Here is a 16,043-nt window from a genome sequence, read left to right as displayed (position 1 = left end):
TTCTGATTTCTGTTTGTTAGAACTCTGTATAGGAAAGACAGAATAAGTAGGTCTTGATTGAGGGCCTCTCCATGAAGTTGAGTTGAATTTTAGTGCAGTGTGCCTTTTTTTCTTTTTTTTAACAAACGTGTTTTCTGATTCAGGCTCATAAGTCACATTGGTTTGATTTCCAGATGTTGGAGTCTCAGATAAGGGACTATTACTGTGGAACATAAAGCACATTTTTAAGACCTCAGTACTGAAGATTTTCTGCTTGAAATCTTAGACAAAGTGAGAAATAACGCTTCATGCGATGAACTACAGGCAATGTGGGAAGGGGGCAGAGAAAAAAGGAGAAAGCAGAATGGCAATGCAATGGAAATCTGATATTTGATACGTAAGTTAATCCCTTTCAGACCTCCAGCCAGATTTTTTTTTTCACTTGTGCAGAAGCATTTCTTTATTTCCTTCTTTCTGCTTTTTGATCCCACATTCTGCCCCCTGCACAGTTGGAATGTTCCCAAAACACTTTGGCAGAGGTCACTTCTCAGAAGCTTTTTAAACTTTAGTTAGAATACATTTATTGATTTTTTTTAATGACCAGAGGAATGAGGATTTTTGGAAAAAGCTCATCTGAGATTCAGTGTCTGGCTTGGCAATCCAAACTAATTGAAACCTCTGAGAACACTTCTTTAGATGCCAGGTTCTCGTCTTTAGTAAAACAGTAAGGATTCTGGCATATTGGATTTTTGTGAGATTTGTATCACCTGACAATTTGGCCTTCTAGATATGTGAGATAAAAATCATTTTTCTGGAGCTGACATTCAGAAACTGCATAAGTTTACAAAAATTCGGTAACTCTTAAAAAAAAATCTATCATTAGTCTGTAGAAGGTATTTGGTAGCATGTGTTGGCACAATAACTTGTTCTTAGGCTATTTTTCCTTTTATTTAATAGTTAAAGATTAAACTCTAAATTTATTTATCTAAATTTACCATAAAGGGAAAGTACAGTTTTGTGAACTAAAAACTGGATAGTTAAAGACAGGATAAATAAATGTTTAAAGAAAAGGATCTTTTCTTAGTAGAGCATTTCTGCTTGAATGAAATTTTAGATTTCTTGCTCAAATTTTGGACATAAACCAGGACAAGATTTCCTACATCCTTAACCCTGAGATAATTATCATATGAATCATCAAGTGTACTCCCTAAGTTACTCTGCCTTACACTGTCCCAGCATGCATGTTTCAGGTCAGATTTTGGTATGTTTAACCAGTGTGAAAGGAAAGGAGATGCAGCAGTGGTAGAGTGCTTAAATAATATATATATGTTGAAAGCTGATTATTTTGCAACGCATTTCAAAATGTTTTAGTATAGAGCCTGTGTAAACGGTAAATATCTCCAATACGTTCAAAGTGAATTAATTAATATGCAATTTTTCAAAAACACTGCTCCTGTAAAGGCCAAGGGGTCTATATGTTGTCTTTGTATATCCATCTTAGAAAAAAATACATGAGTTTAGAATTCATATTTGAAGAAGCAATAGCAATCAGTGTCACTTAATTGCAGGTATGTATTGAAAATTATCTATTTGCTTTATGAATGGTAGTTTCTCATTTTAACAGGAATTCTGAGAACAAATGTTTTCTTTCCTGACTTGACTCCCTTGTATTTTGAACAATATTTATTATTAAAATATACTATATTCCTACTGAAGTTGAACAAATGAACATTGATCTTTGTGATCCCCTTCTTCCTAAAACTTCTTAAGTACTTAAATATAAATTATTGTTATATTTTCATTACTTGCAAAGCAAACTTCCAATTGTTTTGAATTGTTTTGTCATAGAATATGTAAATGTATGTACTGTTTAACAATTATTATTTCATGATATAAACCTCAGGGTAGATTTCAGCATGTTCTACTAGAAAATCACCATTTAAAAGTATAGAGGGTAGTCACATTTTATTATAAATGAGAGAAGCTTAATAATTCCCATTATTATAGAAGTTGGAAACCATGATTAGTATGCAAATACCACTTGTCATGTGTAATTATAGTCATAACATAGCCATTTTTGAGGGATAAAAACAGTGGGTAAATTAAATGTTTTTGTGTTTTTAATATTGATAATTTGAAAGCTATTTCTTAAGCAGAGAAGGAAAGGAGAAGGCGTTGCTGAGGAAATATCTTTCTGGAAGCCCACCAAGTCTTCCTAGGGTTACAGACATGGGCTGCTGACTACTTCTAATGCAGAAGTGTTTAAAGGAGAGCAGGAAACCCCTGCCCTCAGCCATTGGTCCATTTTGCCCATATGGAATTTCCATTTTGTACTGAATCATTTTCTAGATGTTTGTTCAAGCCTCCATCAGTCACATCTGCTGTATATTTTACCATCTTTTCTTCCTTCATAAGAAGCTTCTTATTTTCCTATCTATAGCAGAATGCTAGGACTCTTCCTGAGGGTGGGTTATTCACAGCAGGTCTTGTTTTCTCCTTTATTATGTCATAGGACAATGGCTACATATTTCCTTAGATACTAGCAGTAAGTTGAAGCATCTGTGAGTCAATCCTCGGCTAAACTTGAAGAAGGAATTGATTGTGGCTATGGACGCGGTGGGAGCTTTGGGTAGCTTTTGATACTTGAGAAAGAATAATTCTTTGCACTAAAGGAAATAGAGAAAAGACTTAATCCTTGGTTTTAATGTTAATAAAATCTCTTCTCTGAGTGCAAGAACTGTGTCTGTATCTGTTTATGCTGCCCTATTCCTAGCTGTTACCACAATGACTGGGTATATAGAAGACACCTCAGCATGGGTTCCTCCCTTCCCTTCTTTTGCCTTTGCCTTCCCTATTGTATCCTATGGTATGGTATAGTGAGGAATGGTACGGAATGGTATGGTATCTTATCCTATTCCATCCTCCTATCCTGTCCTATCCTACCCTGCCTTCTATATGCAGACAGGCAAACTGACAGTCACAATATATTTCTTCCCTTCCTTGCATTAATTATAATGTATTTTAGTATTTATATAAACAAAATGTATGAAACTTAGCCTTCTATAAGCAAAATTGTTGGGTAATATATTGACTAAGGTTTGAGGATCATTCTCTGGATTTTCTGCATTTTTTTCCCTAATAATAACCTGTGAGTTTCCTGTATGTTGTACATTTTTATATCCTTTATAGATCTGTTGACTATTACCAAAAAATCAATTATGTGTTTTTCAATGAGGAGGAAGCTTAAGAGTAATTTCATCCATTTGTCATGTTAAAAATGAAAATGTTACCAGATAGAGAAGGTAAGGGATTTTTTTTCATAACATAAATGAATAATAAGTGGGATTTAAAATAATTAGTAGTCATTTTAACATTAGTCTTCTGGTAAAGTTTACACCTTCTTTCCTTTATTCCTCTATTCTTTCCTTTATTCCCTCTTTTTTTGCTTACTTTGCATTTAGCCCATTCTTCTTTTTCTCTTTGTTTAAGGTAGAAGCTTTGATTATTGATTTGAGATCTTCCTACTTTTCTAATGTAGGCTTTTAAAGCTATAAATTTGCCTTGGAGTACTGCTTTCACTGCATCCCATAAATTTTGTTATGGTGTGCTTTTGCTTCCATTTAATTAAAATGTTTTCTAATTTCTTTTGTGATTTCATCTTCGACACTTGGGATATATAGAAATGTTAAAACTTTCAAATATTTAGGGATTTCCAAAATCTATTTTTCTTTTTATTTCTAATTTAATTCTGTTTTGGTTAGGCAACACAATTTATATCATTTTTCATCCTTTTATATTTACTGAGATTTGTTTCCTGATCTCACATTAAGCCTATTTGGGGATAGGAGAGAGAAAGGAAAATTCCCAAGCAAAATGACATAGGACCCCCATTGTTCTTACCAGAAGTTCAGTAGTTTTTCTTGATAAACATTTCCTAATTTGTTAAATGACTATTTAGTTTCTATAGTCCTGAAACAGTTGTTTTTGGCAATTTTGTCCAGTTTTATAATTGATTTTTGTGGAGACTATTTGCCAGCCTACTCATTTAGCCATTCTCAAAGTTCCACCCCCAGATACTTTATATAATGGAGTACTCTTTCTTGGGGCCATAGGCTAACAGGTAGAAAATATGTGTGCATTTAGTACTAAACTTTGTACTACTGATTTAAAGTTTACCAAGCATTTAGAGGTGAGTTTGTGCAAAAACAGTTGAGGCTAATTTTTTGGGAAGATGAGACTTCAGCACAGTATTTAAAACTTTGAACAAGTGTATGGGTGATTGCATTAGCTGACAAGCCACTCTGTTCAGAATAATCTTGTCTAAGGTGCCAGTCAGCAACCCAAGCTCGCTGTTATGGAAATTCTATTTGGAGTAGAGTGGTGTCAAAAAGTGGTGTTTGTAATACAAAAATTGTATTCATCCTTTATAAATTCTTGAAATCCAGACTCTGTGAAAAATAAAACAGTGCTTTTGTGGATTATTGAGCAGAAAATCATCATGAGAAAAATGATGTCTTAGGTTGTTCTGGGAACCATTTGCAAGGCAGATTCGAGAGGGGATTGAATGGTGTTCTAAGAGGTACTATTGAGGTCTGTAGACTAGTGAGACAAGATTAGTGGCAGGCGGTTGAACTAAGTACAAATTGTCTTGGACTTTTGCCTTTAAAATATTTATGTAATAACCATGGTGATATTTGTGAATTATAGCTTTCTAATCTGTAAAATAGGGTGAAAATTTATTTTCTGTCTATTTTACACAGTGATGAGGATTATGATATTGGAAATAGAGATGAAAAAACAATCTGAACACTGTCTAGAGAGAGGTGGCACAAGATGATGCTTATCAATAGGAAATCAAAGTAGAAGATATTTGAAAATCACCCATAGACTAGTCCGGTGAGACCTGAAAGGGGTAGTTGGAAAAAGGATTTGACCATCATAAGTAAAAAGATAACATTTGAAAGTCTAGTTGAAAGTGGGAGGTAGACTGTCATAAATGTGATAATTATGTCTATTTTCAGATCATTGACTCACATTTTCCTATTCAACAACCAAAAAAATTGAAATGATGGATACGAAAGCGATATACTTCTTTTTACAAATAATAAAATTATATTACTAATACCTAATATGTAACTGTTTGTCTAGTTCTAAGAATGGTTTAAGGATTACCTCTTGTAGACAAAAAGATATTCCATCATAAAAATTTCTCTAACTCGTTGTATTGTTTTTTAAGTCTCAATTATCACTGACCTTTTTAAAAAATATCACTGTCATCTTAGGCTGAAAGCCATCTATTAACTGACAACAGAATAGTCTTTTAAAAACATGTTTGTTCATGTCACTTCTTCACTGACTCATGAACCCTGACTGGATAGTTCAGTAGGTGATGCCACATAATATTGGAATTAATGTCACTTGGACTGAGAAAATAACATATTTTCCATCTTAATTCCACATTAATTTATAATGGGATTCCTGGAATCTTATTTTAATACCAAAATGTGAAAGTATCTTCTAACAGTAATCAGTGTCATGAAATTCTGAGATGATCATTTTCTAAAATACTGATTTTGGGAAGTTTATTTTCTGTCTTTTGTTATAAACATCCTGATAAGAAACATAGGCAGTAATAATCAGTATGTTATTTGAAAGGCTTGAGGATGTAGAGTCTGAATTTGGTTTTTTTGCATTCCAATTCTAGCCTTGCCTCTAATATCCATACCAACCTCAGAGAATTGTTTTAAAGGTTAAATGTGAATTCAACCTGCCAAAAAAGTAAGAATTTTACATATAAATATTAATGTATGTAAATTATTTATACATATATCTATTACACATAATAATATAGCAATATATTTTATAAATACGTAAAAATGTGTGTATGTATATGTATAGACACAGACTCACATTTTCTGTGTGTGTGTGTGTGTGTGTGTGTGTGTGTGTGTATGTGTATGTATCTATCTCTTTCTTTCACTTACTGCTCCACAGCTGGAATGCAGAGGTTAGCTCTGTGAGTGCTATTTTCATCTGTTCAGTTCACTCCTGAATTCATACCAACTAGAGCAGTGCATGGCATTGAGTAAATATTTGATGAATGAATGAAGTTTCTCTACTTTTTAAACTTTCTATTTTAGGATTAGAGAATGTACCTTGAACATTCATATTTATCATGTATTCCAGTTTTTTTGTAATTGATGAATGTCATTTTTATTTTATTTTCCATTTTGGAGATCTTATATATGTGATTGCTTTACAAATTGATTTAAAGCAGAAATTAATTTAACTTTTAATTTTTAATTAAAGCAATCTAGTACTCGAACTCAAAACATTTCTATCTAATTCTCAAGACCTAGAGTGAGTTGCAATAATTTCTGGTGCATTGCTTTTTATGTCGCTTTAGAACCATATGGAACTATAAAGTAATGAAGCTATGAACATATATTTGCAGGCATTTATTTCTATCCAAAATAAATTACATTTTTGTCTTTCCTCAGTGCTTTGCTCCTAAATAATCACATTGTTCAAAACAATATTTTTAGTAGCTCCTTTTAAAAGATCCCCTTTAGATCAAGTTTATTAATTACAGAAGAAATTCAGTCTTATTACTTTTTATTGATAGAACAGTATCATTTGATATAATACCTTTTCCTGACCTTCTTGCAGTTTTCTTTTCTATTTTCTTTACCCTCCTGCTCGCCTTTTTCTTTCTGGTGTTTTCCCTCACACCTGGTTGCCTTCTCATAGCAGGCTAAGTGGCTCTATGTAAGCTTGTCCTTGGTTGGAGCCGTCTGCTGACTCTCAAGTGTCATAAGTGGCTGTAATTGAGAGAGGCATTGAGATGTTGAATAGCCAAAGTGTAAATGGAAGATTCTCTGTCCTTACCTATAAAAAGAAAAAGAATCTATAAAGGTAGCTATACAAAGAAATTCAAAGACACATATAATAGTGTACTTTTGTTTTTGGTCTCAATTTGTATGCGGCCAATACGGACAGTTTCCAATAAACAAGTTTGTGTGTGTGTGTGTGTGTGTGTGTTTAATTAAGAAATGGAAATGTTTTGTTTACCCAGTCAGCATTTTGTGGCGCTGTTAGGTGTTTGGTTCTTTAGAAAGGGGTGATACAGATTGAAGAAGCCACAGTCTCTGTTCTCTAGCAATTCATATTATAGTGTAGCTTTCAGCAAAATAGAGAAATGTACAAAGAGGTATAGGAGTGTCAGGGAAGATAAGATTGGTTTTATCTGTGGTGGAGTGGGTTTGGTAGTATCAGGGAGAACTTTGTGAAATTAGTTATGCTTGGATGTCAGAATGTATTTCCCAGATGGGAGGGAAAAAATAAAAGATCTTAAAGGTGATAGTGTTGTAGGCAAACCTGTAGAGAACAACCCATGATTGTTTAGATATGTAGAACATTTGAAGATGAGATACGCCAGTTCTTCAAAAACCAGGGAAAAAAGTGACAGCCAATAATTATTGAGAGAGCATGCTAGAATGATCATCCAGTGAAATTTAAGCAGTTGATTAAAAATTTGTTTTTCCTGCCCAAGCAGTCAAGTGTGGCATTCAAGTATGAACTTGAATTGTTCTTGTGGTACAAAAACCTCACTAATTGGGCAAATACAAGTGGACACTCACTCCAAAAGATACAGTGAGTTTCATTGCTTTAATATTTTTTAAGTCCCTGAACAAAATATAATGCTTTTATTAGTGAATAGCTTTCACTAATGTTTTCATTTTATATCATAGTATATCTTATTTTAATGAATAGTGATTTGGTAAAGTAGAGCTCAACTTTAATTTTATGCTATTGACTTTCTGCCCTGTATCTCATTCTTTATCCATTTGGGGGCAAAATTCTAGAATAGATAATGGATTTTGTCACTGTTTAGCATATATATAGTTACTTAACCTCCTGATTGCATACTACCACTAATAGCATAAACAAATACTAAGTATAATAATATTTAACTAATACAAAAAGCTTTGTGTAAAGCTCTTTGTGTAGTACTAAAACTAGTAACTAAAACTAAAAAGCTTTGTGTAAAGCTCTTTAAATAGACCTACTAGAACATTCAAAAATTGATACGGCCTGTTGCAAAACCATTAGAAAATATTAAATATCTAAAGAAAATACTTTGAAGGATAATACTATTTTCTGGGTGTAAAAAGTCTGTTTTATTATTTGTTTAATAACATAAAAAAATTATGGTAATTTAAAGAAAATAAAAACTCAAATGTCTCTATAAATCCTTCATTTAAATAAACACATTTTTGTTTATTTCTTTCTATTTTTTAATCCAAATTTATTTAGATTATTGTGAATAAATAGATTACAGTATTTGTGTCTGTATGCATAAATAAGGGTGTGCATATGTATATGTGTATGATTAGATGTGCTAAGGTGCTTCTCAATTTGTTTTCTATGCCTGTTACCTAATGGCAAAAGTGTTAAGACTAATCCCAGTATCTTAGCTAGAAGAGCCTGTGGCAAGAAATAGGGACATTTCTTGGAAATAGCAAAATTTATATTAAAAACTATTATATTCTTTTTATTAGGAAAAGAAATCTAGCTACCAAATCCATCAATTTTCCCAGTAAACATTATAATAAATTAGATAGTCTAGGAAGATGTGTCATATGCATCCTAAATTTCCTCTACATACCATAGTTCTGCTGTGAGACCTCAGGCATTGTGGGAAATAATAGACTTGACAATCAACAAGAAATATTCAAATAGTTCTACAACTGTAACCATAAAAGAGAATATTTAATTTTTCTCATCATCAAATTAAATATTTTTTTCTTTTTTTTCAGAAATGTTTAATTTGGTAAATCGGAGGAAAAAAACATGGATTTTTAGCAATTGAAGAGCAAATTAAGGTAATTAGTAGATTGTTATTGCCAACCATATAATTTCAAAATTTATTTAAAAATATTTACATTCAAGTTAATATATTATTTTATGAGTCTTTATCGTATTGAAACATCAGCATATTTGTAATGTGTTACTAAAATGGTATTTTACATATTTTTGGAAAATAAATTGCCATTTCTTGTTATACATTATCCAAAAATCATATTTCTTGTGAACAAATTATAAGTGATCTAATTAAAAATATTGCTATTGTGAGGAAATATACTCCAGCTATATGAAAAATAAATGAGCTAAAAATAACAGTTTTAGTAGGTCTCCTTTTCAGAAAGACGCATATGTTTTATTACTTTCTTAACTAATGTAGAATAACCATAGTGAGTTTTTTTTCAGTTGCTACATGTACACTAACACAATGTGTTAGTCATTTTTCTTTAATTCATTCAGTTTTCAATTACATATAATGTTGAATATAAATATTAGGTAATAAAATATATTCTTTTGGTAGCAACACGATGTTTAATATTAAGCAAATTGCTTTAAAAAATTATGTTGTTATTCATCAGAAATATGTTTATGAAGTCCAGTATAAAACATTTCAAGCAGTGTAACTTTAAGTCAATATCCATATTTACATCTTCCCCAGAAAATCATAGAAGGCAAAACAGGCCCGCATATTAATCAATCAACAGTTCAGTGAGAATTCCCTCTTTTCTTGAAGGTGCTGAAAGTAATTCCTGTAAAGTTACTTTGTAAAGTTTAGCATGTACGTTATTATAAATACAGAGCCTAAAATTTGAAATACCAACTTTCTTATTGTTCTTCATATTAAAATGATTTAAGTTCATTTCATTTTGAATTATTGACATAATTGATACATACTTTAATTGCTATCATCTGTTTTCAGATATTCCATACTTTTTTCTGAGCTTTAAGAGTAAAGAGCAACTTAAAACTGTAAAAATATTGCACTTGCCTTTCTATGCACTACATTTTCCAGCTAATGTTTTGTCTTTTAAATATTTTTGCTTTAATTTCTTTGTCATTGTTTTCTTCCCTGTATTTATTTCTATATGCAAGCAATGTTGTTCTTGTTTTACAGAAGAGATATGATTGAATCTCTTTCATTTGGAATTTCTTGTCAGTGTTTTCTTCTTCACACTCAGTCACATTTGCGAATAATTAATATTATTTCCTTCTTTCAGAATAGATGTGATTGACTCTCTTTCATTTATATTTATTAGCTTATTTATACATTAACAACTAAATTTGGCAGACATTCTTTTACAAAATTGAATATGTAATAGTTTATTTGGTACTCAGTGTTGGTGAAATAAATCAATATACAAAACACGCTCATGCAATCATCCTGTTTACAAAAATTAATCCAAACAAACATAGATATGTTTGCTGTGGACATATTAAAAACTAGTGAGAAAGATGAAGTGCCGCAGATAGTATTGTGCACATTTTGAGAGTTCCTGACAGACTGCTGAAGAAAGAAAGGTGGAAGCAGTTCCCTTCTGCTGGAGGCGCCGAAACCTTCAGAGAAGCTGTGAAATTCACGGAGGAGTTGTTGTGACAGGGAAGGTGAGGTTACACATTCCAGGCCCACACACTAGTTTGTGAAAGAGCAAGGGATGGCCATTGAAGGATTGCTGTTTCCATTGTGGCTGAAGGATTACGTATATGGTAAGACAATGTTAGGAGAGGAGTCAGGCGAAATTGGCTTGGAACAGTCCGTCAAGTATCATGTTTGCCTTACAAAAGCTTAATTTTCTATTCTAGATGCCCCCGGAGTGTTCAAAAGTATTCAGGGGGATGTTGGAATAAAATTTCAGAACATCTCCTGATATTTATTTTCTTTATGAAAAATCAGAAAGCGTTACGGCTAAATAATATTTAATTTAATAACTGCCGCAGGTCCCAAATATGAAGTTTATGGAGAAATCATAGGGATTGTTACCCAGTTAAATGTTTGGCAGGCTTGTTTTCTAATATTTTAATTGAGATATAATTCATATACCATAAATTTACCATTTCAAAGTATACAATTCACTGCTCTTTTAAACTATATTCACAAAGTTGTGCAGCTATCACTGCTCTCTACTTTCAGAATATTTTTATTTCCCCGGAAGGAAACCTTGTATCCATTAGCAGTTACTTTTCATTCCACTCTTGCCCCACCCTGTGACAACCACTAACATACTATCACTGAGGCTCTACCACATAAATAGAATCATATGTTTGGCCTTTTGTATCTGTCTTTTTCAGTTAGTATAATGCTGGCAAGTTTCACCCTTGTTGTAACATGAATCATTACTTCATTTCTTTTATGGCTGAATAATATTCCATTATATGGATATATACCACATTTTGTTTATCCATTTTTTAGTTGATGGACTTTTTGAAATGTTTAAGCTCTTATGAATAACTTTACTTTGGAGATTTCTGTACAAGCTTTTGTGTAGGTGTATGTATTTATTTCTCTTGGATATATATACCTAGGGTTGAATTTCCTGGGTCACATGTTAACTGTATGTTTAGCTTTCTTAGGAACTTCCAAATTGTTTTCCAAAGTGGCTGCACCATTTTACATTTCCACTAGAACTGTGTGAGTGTTTCAATTTTGCTGTATCCTTGCCAAAAGTTGTTATGTCTGTCATTTTGATTACAGCCATCCTATTGGATGTCAAGTGGCTACTCATTGGGGTTTTGATGGTGGTGATTGTTTGAAAGGGTATTTTACTGTACTCATGTTGCATGTATTTGGTTAAGTGCATTTATGGAATTACTATCATTTTTAACTAAACTAGTCCTCACATCTAGAAAATAGCTTTTATGTAGCCCTAACATCAAAATTGGAAAAATGAAGATTATTTTACTAATACCTGACCAAGGCAACATTAAGAAAATGGCAGCTGATATTTCCCGTACTTCTATTATAGGTTATTTTTCAGTTTCATTTTATAACATAAACACTACTCAGATTTATTAAGGAGCTAACCAAAAACTTAAAATAATCAAGAAGACTATGAAATATGGATTTGACTCTTAAATTCTAAGTGATTAAACTTGTCCTAAGAATATATTTTGTTTTGAGGTATAAGTTAATGATAGTACACAGCAAAATAAATATTAAGATTTGTAATAAATTAACATCTAGAACATACATGTAAAACCTCTGGTTTTGTTCAGCAGGGTTTATACTCATGGTCAATCTAGCAATTTACAAATTTTTACTAAACTTTATGATAAATCTTTAGAAGCCTTATTTGAGATTTCTTGCAGGGAAGGAATAAAGTCATTAGAGAAAGCGTAGCTCTTTCTGCTGTGGTAAAAATGGCTGAAATCACATGAGAAAAATATGGCAACAAATAAAAATGTATTACTTTATCAGCAAATATTTTTAGAAGATGACATAGAAAACACTGCCTTAATCAGAAAAAATAAGTATTAGAATGGATTATATAAGATGAGAAATTCATTCTTCATTTGGACAAAATGTATGTATTTCCAACATGTGTCAATTTATATTTGCTAGATTGTATTTTTTAAAGGCTGGTTTATTGATACCTGTTTTGTATATAATGAATTCAGTCTTTGCAACGTATGAATGTGTTTTGACAAGCACATAAAGTTGTGAAAATATCACCAAAATCAAGATCTAGAACATATATCGGGGGACCTGCCCCAGTAACCACGTAGGTTCTTTTCTATTTTTCCTAAACATTGGCCAGCTTGAGAAATAAAGGGACAGAGTACAAAAGAGAGAAATTTTAAAGCTGGGCATCCGGGGGAGACATCACACGTTGGTAGGTTCCGTGATGCCCCACAAGCCACAAAATCCAGCAAGTTTTTATTAGGGATTTTTTAAAGGGGAGGGAGTGTGCGAATAGGTGTGGGTGACAGACATCAAGTACTTAACAGGGTAATAGAATATCACAAGACAAGTGGAGACAGGGCGAGATCACAGGACCACAGGACCACAGGACCGAGGCGAAATTAAAATTGCTAATGAAGTTTCGGGCACCACTGTCATTGATAACATCTTATCAGGAGACAGGGTTTTGAGATCGACTGGTCTGACCAAAATTTATTAGGCGGGAATTTCCTCTTCCTAATAAACCTGGGAGCGCTATGGGAGACTGGAGTTTATTTCATCTCTGCAGCCTCGACCATAAGAGAGGACCACGCCCCGGGGGGCCAGTTTAGAGACCCACCCCCAGGTGCGCATTCTCTTTCTCAGGGATGTTCCATGCTGAGAAAAAGAATTCAGCGATATTTCTCCCATTTGCTTTTGAAAGAAGAGAAATATGGCTCTGTTCCGCCTGGCTCACTGGCGGTCAGAGTTTGAGGTTATCTCTCTTATTCCCTGAACAATTGCTGTTATTCTGTTCTTTTTTCCAAGTGCCCAGATTTCATATTGTTTAAACACACATGCTGTACAATTTGTGCAGTTAATGCAATTATTACAGGGTCCTGAGGTGATATACATCCTCCTCGGCTGACAGGATTAAGAGAAGTAAAGACAGGCATACGAAATCACAAGGATATTGATTGGGGAAGTGGTAAGTGTCATGAAATCTTCACAACTTATGTTTAGAGATTGCAGTAAAGACAGGCATAAGAAATTATAAAAGTATTAATTTGGGGAACTAACATGTCCATAAAATCTTCACAATCCATGTTCTTCTGCCATGGCTTTAGAGGGTCCCTCCATTTGGGTTCCCTGATTTCCCACAACAAACATATCCATCATCGTCCACCCCTCTCCCACTATCAGCTCTGGGGGCCTCTGGACTCCGTTTTAATAATAAAATACACAAAACAACTGAGAGGAAATAAAGAGCTCAAATGTTGAAGACAGAGTCAACAGAGGACCTTGGGCATGGTATTTATCCTCTCTTTGCTTCACTTTCCTCACCTGCATAATTGGGTTAACAATATGATCTACCATACAGCATTTAGAATAGAACAATGCCTATCTTAAGGACTACGTGTTTGTAAAATACACTACAGTTTTTTGAGCCTCAAAAGGAAAGATGTGCTGGAGAAGGTCTATTTTCCACAGGAAATGACCTCTTTGAATGTATTTAAACACACAAGGTGAAACCAAAGTTTTCAAAATAAGAAATCCTATACACTAACATCATTCTCACAGAAGCTTGGGTTAATGGCTCCATTCTTACAGTTCTTTGAGCACAAATTATTGGAGTAATTCTTTAATCTTGTATCTCACACATTACACATACATCAGCATATTCTGTCTGACCACTTCTAAACACCTCTTAGGCTACTACTTTTGTCCAAATCACAGTCCTCTTCTGCGTGGATAATTACATCACCCTCCTGTTTTCCTTGCTTCACTGTTCTCACAGGCAGCAAATGGAGACCTGTTCCATCTTCAACCTTCTCTGCTCTCCAGCTGCCCTGGCTTTATTGCTGTGTGTGGAACACACTAGGCCACTCTACCTAAGAGCGTGGGCCTTTCTACTGATCAGTCTCCCCAGTTATTCCCGTGGCTTGTTTGCTAGACTTTAGGTATTCTCTTCTCATGGCAGCCTTCCCTGCACATTCCTATTTAAAATGGAAACTGTTTGGGAGTACCCTCTACCCCCATCTCCTGCCTTATTTTTTCTCCGGAGCATATATTACCACATTACACAAAATTTGTTTATTGCCTCCTTCCATTATTTTATGTATTCTAAATATTTCCTCTTCATAGCATCCTTTTAATTTCTGTTTTTATGTGTCTTTTATATTGCAACATTGGCTTTGCTCATGGATTTGTATATTAGAAAGGTAACTCTGGAAGCAGCATGCATGATCATGTGACTGGAGGCAGGTGGATTACCCAGGAAATATTTGCAATAACTTAGGTGAGGTATGAGAAAGATCCAGTTTAACAGAACAACAATGGGGATTGAGTGGGAGTAACACATTTAAGACCATTTAGAAGGCAATTGATAGGTCTTAGTGACTGTTTGCATTTGAGTAGTGAGAGAAAAGTTGAAATCAGGAATGAATCACAGGTTTGAAAGTGGCAACCCTGTTTGTGATGGGGCCATTTATTGAGCAGTGTAGGGAGCAGAATTCTTTGCTTATTTGCTTTTATACACTTTTTATACAGTAACGATGTAATGTCTTCACAGAAATAGTAATGTCTGTTTTTTTACAGAAATAATATCCAGAGCTAGATGTTAATTTTCATCTCTAGGTAGGAGTGATTTCTATAAATTTAACACTTTAAACTGAAGGTCATTAATTGTCTCGCTTTTTTACCCCTTTTTTATAGAAATTTTAAAAAGAAGTTTTGGTTTGCTATGAGATTATGTTTTCTAATTAATTTCAAAACCACAGTCAGAATGTGAGGGATGTAAAAACTGCATATGGGCAGGGTAAAAGCACATTAATTATTCAGACAGTCATTCCTGCTTATTCCACTCTTGGAGATATGATGGCTGTCAGAATCTGTCAGCTGTATATAGTTAGTGCCCTTCAGAATTTACATGCATAAATGGTGACCTTTAGAAATCTACATAAAGATAAGTCTGGCATTCGAATGATAGCTGCCAGTCAGTTGAGCAAAGTAAAAGTTGTCAGCAGAGGGCTGTGAAGCCATGAACAGCAAACGGATTGTATACAAAACAACGATAATACTTTATTTCCCACCAAAACAAAAATAAAATTCATTTTTAACAGAATTTTACAAAGGTTATAACCAATTACTTGGATCAGTATTTTTGGTGTGTATAGCTTTTCTCACTAAATCTGTTAAAACTTATGTTAAATTTTAAAATAATGACTAATTTTAAAATTTAGTTATTTTAAAATAAATGTTTATTACCAGATTTTTATGTTATAAAGTGAGTGCATACTCATTGTTATGTTAACTCTATTTTTTCTTATTTTTACGGCTAAACCCTGAACTAGCAATAGCCCAGTCTAAATCTTGTGTTCTGATCCTTGTCTTGACCAGACCTTATTTATCTTAAAGTGTCCACTGCTGTGTCTAATCCACGGCATTGAAAAAATATTATGATGGTCCAAAAAAGGCTGCATATTTCTGCCTGAATCAGGGATGCTATGTTGAATAGAGTGAGGTCTGTTCTGAGCTATAAATATTTATAGATTGGTGTTTTGTGTCATAGCTGAACAGTGCATTATTAGCTATTGACATTTTG

At 33.4% G+C, this 16,043-nt stretch overlaps 1 protein-coding gene across 22 annotated transcripts in view; it reads left to right on the top strand.

Annotated features, from left to right (window-relative positions):
- ADGRL3 (adhesion G protein-coupled receptor L3) overlaps positions 1–16,043 on the top strand; it is an 873,224-nt gene that overhangs the window by 178,431 nt on the left and 678,750 nt on the right. For all 22 annotated transcript variants that reach the window (XM_055297496.2, XM_055297489.2, XM_055297484.2 and 19 more), the window contains exon 2: positions 8,799–8,864. The gene's annotated coding sequence lies outside the window, so the exon portion shown is untranslated. The remainder of the gene's footprint in view (positions 1–8,798; positions 8,865–16,043) is intronic.

The sequence above is a fragment of the Symphalangus syndactylus genome, chromosome 10, assembly GCF_028878055.3.
Source record: "Symphalangus syndactylus isolate Jambi chromosome 10, NHGRI_mSymSyn1-v2.1_pri, whole genome shotgun sequence".
NCBI classification, from domain to species: domain Eukaryota; kingdom Metazoa; phylum Chordata; class Mammalia; order Primates; family Hylobatidae; genus Symphalangus; species Symphalangus syndactylus.
Note: the sequence above shows the minus strand (reverse complement) of the source record. Positions and strands in the feature narration are given on the sequence as shown.